Here is an 8,302-nt window from a genome sequence, read left to right on the forward strand (position 1 = left end):
CCGTGACCATGATCGTCACAGCGGCCCCTCCTCCTGGGGAGGGGCGAAACCGAGTTTATAACCCAGTTTCCGCCACGTACGGCCTGTGTGGACCTGGCAGGGCTCTTCGCCTTTTATCGTCATCATCTTCTGTGGGAATTTTCTCTAAGAAAGTCTGTGACGCCGTTGGAAGCAAATGAGAGGACGTGAACTTGCTCTGTGCGTCAGGGGACACGTTACTCCCTAGTAAGGCACGAGGAGTTCCCTGAGAGCTTTCCAGTGTCCTGTGTTTTTAACTTTGACTCCTTTGTGCCTAAGACTGCTTGACGCACAATAGGTCCTCAATAAGCAGTCGACACTGATCGTTTTCAGGGGATTTAACGAGGAAGGAGAAACAGGCACGTGATCAGGCCGGCTCGGTGCGGGCCTGGTGCTGGTGCCACGGTGCCCGTTCAGTGCGCTGGTTCAGAAGAGCGCGTCGAAAAGCCCGCGGCTGACCTCCTGAGAAAACTGCGAAGTGTCCTTAGCACACCCCAGCCACTGGGGTGGCAGAGCTCTGCTCCCGTTTCCTAAGGAATCTCTGCGGGTGATCTCACTGCAGAGCCTGCTGACCATCGTAGTGATTTGCTGGGGCCAAACCCGCAGGGTTGCAGAATCCTGAGAGCTTGGGTGGTTGGGCCAGCATTTTCCAGATGGTTAGGGTAGTTTCTGCCTGCCGTTGGCTTCAAGACTGTATTGTTCCAACACCAGGCAAGCTGTTCTAGCTGGCTGCTGTGGTAGACACGCTTCCCTTATATTTTTGCCTTTTTAAAAAGACCTCTTACGTGAGAAGTTTACTGAATTCATGGTTTAGTAAACATTTGCCAGTCACTACACACCACGGCGACTGCCTTCTGAGCACCAGTGAGTACTAGAGACAGCTTTGCGGAGGCCTCTCTGGCTTCCCTTCCACTTCCAGAGCCTGAGCAGGGACCACGTTCCCTCCCCTCCCCAGAAGAAACATTTTAAAATGCGATTTTTGGCTCTGTGATCCCACAAGGGAGAATGGAACCCAAATCAGAAACCTCTGTTTCTCAGAATTCCTGATGCTTACCCTGATTTATTTCTAGAAGGAATGTGGTATGCCAACTCCAAGATCTAAAATCCATAGTTGGAATGTGTCAGTCACGTGAAAACGGGAAGGTACTACCCTGAGTCTGTTTGCTTTATTTTCTTTTGTTGAGTAAAGTGTCCTGGAAGCGTGGAGGTTCAAACACCAACCGGCTCTTTCTTGATTAATCCGTGTTTATATCCAGTCTTGGAAAGTGTCGTTCTTTCCCTTGCTCTTCCACTGGAATACGGAGATGAGTTGAGATGAGGGGGTCTCGGGGAAGACCTGAGGTCTGGAAGCCAGCACAGCCCACCCGGTGTCCGGAGCCTAAGCCAGCCTAGCCCCTCTCATCTCCCCGGCCCCGTCATCCGCCCAAGAGACGGGGGTTTAGGTACGGCGACTTTCACGCTGTGGCGAGCAGGTAACACTCATCAACAGGAGACGGAGGCTGGGCTGGGCAGCGATGGGGAAGGGGCTGTTGCCCTGCTGTTCCCCAGATACCGCTAGTCGCTTCGCCCATGGTAACTGGAACCCACGTAACATAAATGAAAACAGAAGCTCGGGGATGTGGACAAACCTGAAACGTATACCTCCCCCCCAGACCTTTCCCCAGACTGGTCCCGTGGATTCAGCTGCTTGCTTTGTGCTGCCACCTGGAAGTCTGCCGGGCATCTCAAACTTAGCACATCTGACACCTTTCTTGTATCTTTTCTGGAGCCATTGCTTCTACAGTTTTCCATAGCCCAGCCTTCCTTTGGTAGCTCCATCATCCCTGACCCTTTTCTTTCTCTCCTACTCCGTGCCTGAGCTATCCGGGCGAGTTCTGCCGGCTCTATGTCACTCAACCGACTGAGCCACCCAGGCACCCCAGTCGGCGCTATGTCAAAGCATGCCCAGAGTCCCGACACTTCTCGGCGCCTCTGGTGCTACCAGCCTGGTCCACGTGGCCACCGTCTCCCACCCGACTCACCGCCGTGGTCTTGTAACTGCCTCCAAGCTTCCCGTGTGCCTTGCCCTCCTGCTCCTGGTTTTTCAGCTGGTTTTCATTGGAAAATATCGACTCAGGCCATGTCAGTCCAGAGCTCAGAACCCTCCAGTGGCTTCCCACCTGGCTGCGGGCGCCCCCCTCTGGGGGTATCTCACAGGGCTTGCTCAGCTGCCATACTCCGTCTCTCCCGACCTCTTCCTCCAGATGCCCGCATGGTTTGCTGCCTCATCTCCTGGGGTCTCTGCTCAGCTGTGGCCTCGACCTCTCTTTTTAACATACCCCCTCCCATAATGGGCACTCCCTTTCTGCCTTACTCTGCCCCATTTTTCCCCCAGATCACATATCACCATCTACTTCCTGTGGATTTTAATTTTGTGTTTGTTTATTGTTTGTCTCCCTCTAGCAGAATGTTAAGTACTGCAAAGTAGGGCTTTAAAAATCTATTTTTGTTCACTGCTGTATCCCTAGTGCCTTGCAATGGTAACTGTCTAAAAAACACCTGTCAAATGGATGAAAGAAATGAGAACAGACACCCAGAGAGGTTGGGTAATTTGCCTGAAGGCACCCAGCAAGGAGGCGTAGGCAGTTTCACTTCCGTTCATCTCCTCAGACAGTCTGTGCCTGGAGTGCCCTCCTGTGAATGGACCTCACGTCCTCCAGCTGGCATACCCTCGTGAGTCTCTCCGGTGGGCCCAGAGCCCGTTGTGGGGCCTGGCTCTCGGCACCCCTCCGCGTCTGTGGGAAGTGGAGAACAGAATAGAGGACCCCCACCTGGGGTGGGATGGACTGACCCCTTGTCCTGACCCCTTCGGCCCTTACATCCCGTCTCTCTGCAGGGCTGCCCTCGGGGCGATTTACGACAGTGTTCCTTCCACATCTTCCTGCCCTCCTGCAGTTTGAGCTCTTGGTGGTCAGGGAGCGTGTCTTAGTCGTCCTCCACCACTACCAAGTCTTAGCACGCTGTCAGCTCTAGTCTAGGAGGGGTTGGTAAATGCCTACGAGACTGATGTTGTAGGTAGGTATTAAAGTAATTTGAATTCTATCGGTCACAGTCCCTCACTGCGAGGAGCTTATGATCACACGGTCTTTGACCCCCCAGGATCTGTTAGAATGCACAGCTGTGTGGGTCTTTAATAGGCGATAGTGGGAGCACCTGGTTGGTGGAAAGAGCAGAGGGTGGAGAGTCGAAGGAGAGAAAAACAGAGCAGGAGCGGGGAGGACAGCCAGACTGCATTGACTTGACAGTCTTGCCTGGAGTTTGACTGGCCACAAGCCGAACGTCATTCTGGGAAATGATGTAGCTGTTATGGCGGCAGAGCAGAAGTATTTTAAAATACCAATCTGTCCTCCGTTATTAAATAAGTGTTGCGATTATTGTTGAGTTTTGCTGAAAGAGAGGCAGTGTTGTGGATCTGGGATCCAAAGACTTGGCTTCAGTTTGTAGAAGGTAAACTTAAAAGCTGTGACCTTGGGCAAGTCACTGTATTTCTCTAGGCCTTAGTTATTTCACTTCTAGGAAAAGGGCTACTTTGAGGGTAACATAGAGGAGAGAAGTAGTGCATAAATGACAAAATTTTGCTATAATGTTTGTATTTTATATTTTGGAATCGGGGGAAGCTTCATCAGTCAATATTTAACTGGCTCAGATGCTACTTTTGTAAAAACAGTCCTGATTTCCATTCCCCATTTCTCCTTGCTTAGCATATTAGTAGTCTCTTGTGTTAAACACACGCGAACAAAACTTAGAGGAAAGAAGTTAACTGGGCTCATTACCCAGAGGAATGAGGAAGAGGGTACCAACCTGGGTCCGTATGATTCTTGCTGGTTCCTTGGGATACTTGCAAAAGCGTCTCTAACTGTGTCGGTTTTGAGACTCGGTATGTATGTTTTGGAAGGAAGGAGGGCCTTTTAGCGGGTAGGGTAACTGTTCATTGAGAAAACACTTCCTAAACATTTACTAAACATAAGCCCCAGTAGAAGATGCAAGTACGTGACCTGTGTGTAATCTTCAGGCCTCCCTGCAGAAATTTACTGTCCTGAGAGGGTGCTGAACCGACAGCAAAAGCGTGGGGTGGGGTAGCCAAAGACAGACAAACGCTGAAGTGTAGGATAAATTCTTAGGGACACCGGTGAGGTGCGTGGGCAGGAGGAGGATGTGGTTTTGCCGTGCTGAGAACTGAAGGGAGCCTTCGGGAGGAGGTGTCCCCTGGGTGAGTCTGGGAGAGGGGAGGGGTTCAGGTGAAAGGAGATGAGGCAGGGGCCACTCAGGAGTCTGGGGGCCGAGGTGTGGGAGAGGGTGTGGCGTGTGCCCCCAGCCACGCTTTGCCTGATGAAACCCGAGGGAAGAGCTTTTTCTCCCCAGAGCAGCCGAGTCTGTTCCGTCCTTTGCTCGGCATTGGCGACATCCCTGCCCCGACGTTCACTGCGTTGCAGAGGTGAGCCCTTGTCCCCTTCAGGGTGTGTGTGCCGACACTCAGGGGAGGCGCTTCGCCACCTTTGCTTCCCCACCAGTCTTGCTCCCTCCAGCCAGTGACTTAGGCCCTTTGTGCTTTGGTTTGCCTCTCTGTAAAGCGGGGGTATTACCTGCCTCCCCGAGTGATGGTGTCGATTAAATGAGATTACTCACGTGAAGCATCTAGCGGGGGGGCCTCAGGAGATACTCAATAAGTTAATTTCTTTCATTTCCCTTCGGTAGCAACACACTTAGGTAGACCCCCACCCTGGACTGGAAATTGCACTCGAGCCGGGAGGGGGGCCTGACACACTAAGAGTGGGGAACCTCGAAACTCCCCACCTCCCTGAGAGTGCAGACTCGAGTGCCAGAAATCAGGCCTTGGAGGATGACCGGTTGTTGAAATGCTCGTGCCACCGCGAACCAGCCAGGGTGTGACTAGTCAGCTGAGTGCTCGGACCCCGGCTTTGTGGGCTCGCAGATTCGCTGGTCTGAGAGATTAGGTTCCTTGCAGTTGGTGGACCGAGATTCTGGTGTCTTCTGTCCAGTTAGGATAGCACGGCCCGAGCCCACCCCACGTGCGGACGCTCCCTCAGTGTCTACATACTTTGTCCACAGCCAAGCGAGCTGTGGTGAGCTGATGTGGGCTGCACGGGGCAGGTGCAGTGTGTGACCTACAGGGGTCTCCCCTTCCATGGGAGGGCACAGTGGATTACACACAAGCACACGGTGGTGGGCACCTTTCCAACGAGCAGCAGCTGTTGTACGTGGGACAGGGTACCTTTGGGCCTGGGGGTTCTGCCCAACATCAGGAGAAGCTTCTGAAGGCCCTCAAGTCGAGGATTCCACGTGATGGTTCTCTCCTGGGAGGGCCCATCAAGGTCAAAACAGAGGGGGCCCAGGCTGCACCTCAGCCCTACTGAGACCAGCTGTCCAGACGCGGAACCTGGGTACGTGCATTGCGTAAGGCTCTGCCGGTTATTCCTACGCACAGTCCCAGTTAGAGTTTGCGGGAAGAACTTGACCTTGGGACTCTGGAAACCCTCAACTCTCTCTGTGATACTGTGTTGCTTTGGGTCAGTCACTTACCTTCGCTGTCCACCTGGAAAACAGAGATAACATTTTGTTCACAGAGATGTGGTTCAGAGAGAGTAAGGTGACAGCCGTGTGGGAGCTTTGGAAAGCTGGGAGCACCGGATACGGAAACGTGCTTACATGTGCCATAGACTCGTAAGTCCAGGTGTATTGGATGTGTGTGGCCGGTAAAGACTGCAGCCTTTGGTCTGGACTGAAGCCTTGCTGGTTCGAGGCCTTTCTTGGGTTCGGTAACCTCACAGCTAGTCGCTTTGGCATTCAGGAGTTCATTTGTACTCGTTCACGAGCGAGAGGAATCGTTTTCATGCCAGTCAGCCAGTTCAGAGCCTGCCAAGTGCCAGGGTTAATCTTGCTGTGCGCTCTTTGAGACCAGCCTCCCTCCGTCTTTACCGGCACAAGTGCCGGACGAGACGAAGACAACCTGCCTTTGCCTGTGGAGGCCCTGGAGGAAACGTGAAAACTCGAAGCTCCTGCATCTTTGAAAATCACTTCTTGGCCACGGGCGTGCAGGCGGCAGGCCAGGGGCGCCAGGCAAGAGCCGGGAGCAGGAAACGGGCGTCCCTCCCGGCGCTCCCTCCCGAGTGTTGAGAACTTGTGCTCTGGCCGCCATCTTTCACTGTGTGCAGAAGCCAGAAGCTGTGCATTACGTCGAGATAGAGCCTTCTCCAGGGAGATGGGTAAAACCGTGTGCCTGTTGTGATCAGGACATCGAACAAACTCTGACTTAAATAAAGAAGCGTTTGTACTCGGCGATGAAACTCCTTTTCCTGGAGAGAAGATGCTTCCGTAGTTGGAAACTTGGAGCACTTCCAAAGCCATAGAGCAAAGACTGCATCCGTTCGTTACTCTACGCCCTACTGAAGGAGTGAGGGAGGTAGGGATTCCCCAGGTAGAGGAAGGTAGGTGACGACGTTGTGTGTTTTCCTGGTCTTGGCCGGGATGTTCACGCTAATCAGATCCCTGGTATGAAGCAAGTGGGAATCAGTTCATCCCTGCCCTGACTGAAGACGTTAAGGACAGCTTGCTTCAAGAAAGATGGGGGCCGAGAGGAACGTGTCCTACTTTGGGGACCAGATTATAATACGGCTCAGTCTCTTGCCAGTCCAGCCCCTCTTTTCTTCTGTACGTGGCGCCCTCCGTGGCCGGACTGCGTGTTCTCTTAAAGCTCAGCCCCCAGGAACCTTCCTTCTGCCCCAGGGAACCTGGCTAAGTCGCGGATCCGCACACGCCACTTTGCCTCCCCATCTCGAAGCCTTTATTGTCTCTCCGTGAAGTCCTTCGAAACCCAGCCCTGTTCACACTTCCCTCAGGAAGCCTTTTCTGACCTCTTTATTCACATAAACTTCTCTGTTCTCTCTAAACTCCCTTACAGCACTCGAGGTAGGTCACACGTCATCTGATATTTAAGTTTTCTCAATCTGATTTTCTTGACTAGATTGAAGGTTACTTGAAGGCAGAAAGAACGTTCGGTCGTCTTCGTTCCATCTGTCACACTCGAACAGAGAGTTGGGTGCATCGTGCCTTCTCAGCACCCTTTATTCGTTTTTAGCATTTTTTTTTAACCTCCTGCCACATGCCAATCATTGTTAAAGGCCCTAGAAGGTGAAATGGCAGGAGAGAGGACACTTGCTGCCTTTTTGACGTCTGTTCCCTTCGCAGCATGGAGGCGTGACTACCATTCCCAAAGAGCTACTGAATCCAGTAAGCAGGACCTGCTTTGAATGGGCAGGAGGGGTCCGGGCAGTAGGTCTGCAGGAAGGCCTGAAAGTGCCAGGTGCTGGAGTTTCAAAACTGTAGGCACTTGCAAAAGCACTTGAGCTATAAAAATGCATGTGATGGTTAAGGTGTCCTTACACGCTTGAATGAAATGTTTCTCTTTTTTTGTTTGAGAGAGAATGCACGCACGTGTGCACGTGCGCGAGCCGGGGAGGGACGGGGAGAGAGAATCCCAAGCAGCCGCCACACTCAGCCCGATGCAGGGCTTGATCCCACGACCCTGGGATCACGACCTGAGCCAAAATCAAGAGTTGGACGCTCAACCGACTGAGCCGCCAGGCGCCCCGTAAATGAACGTTTCTGATTCCTCTAGATTCAAACGCAAACAAGATCACACACGTGTATTTCGGGCCCTCTTGTTACCACCTCCCATGCCCCCGCAGTCCTGCGGGCTGGGGGCTACCATGCCCATCTCGCCTCAGAAGCACCTGAGGAGACTCGGAGAGGTCAGAGTGCTTTCCCACGGTCAGATATCTGCTTGATTGGGAAGTGAGCCAGTGCCCATTTTGTCCTTTCGTAGCTGCCTCCGACCCTGATCTCGTGAAGCAAGGAAGATCGGTCAGGTACCCCGGTGATACTTGTTTTATGTACTGTTTTGTTGAAAAAGTGAATGCATCACATTTATTGGGCCCGAAGTAGGAACATCGTAATCTGATCAGCACTTTATACGCATGAACACATGTACCACGGTCCTCGTCAGAGTCCTGTGACAAGGCTGCTGTTCTCGTCCTGCTTCACAGATAACAAAAGCCACGGCACACGCTGGCTGAGTAACCTGAGCAGAACCACACAGGGCTGGCATCTGCACCTGAGGTCCTCTCTCTCCGGGAGGAGAGTGCTTTTGACCACTACCTTCGTCCTACAGGAGGCTTCCTAGGGAACAGAGATTCTGTGGGCAGTTGTTTGGGAAAAACTGGGCACC

General features: G+C 52.7%; 1 protein-coding gene across 1 annotated transcript in view; it reads left to right on the forward strand.

Annotated features, from left to right (window-relative positions):
* EVL (Enah/Vasp-like) overlaps positions 1-8,302 on the forward strand; it is a 149,893-nt gene that overhangs the window by 39,843 nt on the left and 101,748 nt on the right.

The sequence above is a fragment of the Panthera leo genome, chromosome B3 (assembly GCF_018350215.1).
Source record: "Panthera leo isolate Ple1 chromosome B3, P.leo_Ple1_pat1.1, whole genome shotgun sequence".
In the NCBI taxonomy this organism is placed as follows: Eukaryota; Metazoa; Chordata; class Mammalia; order Carnivora; family Felidae; genus Panthera; species Panthera leo.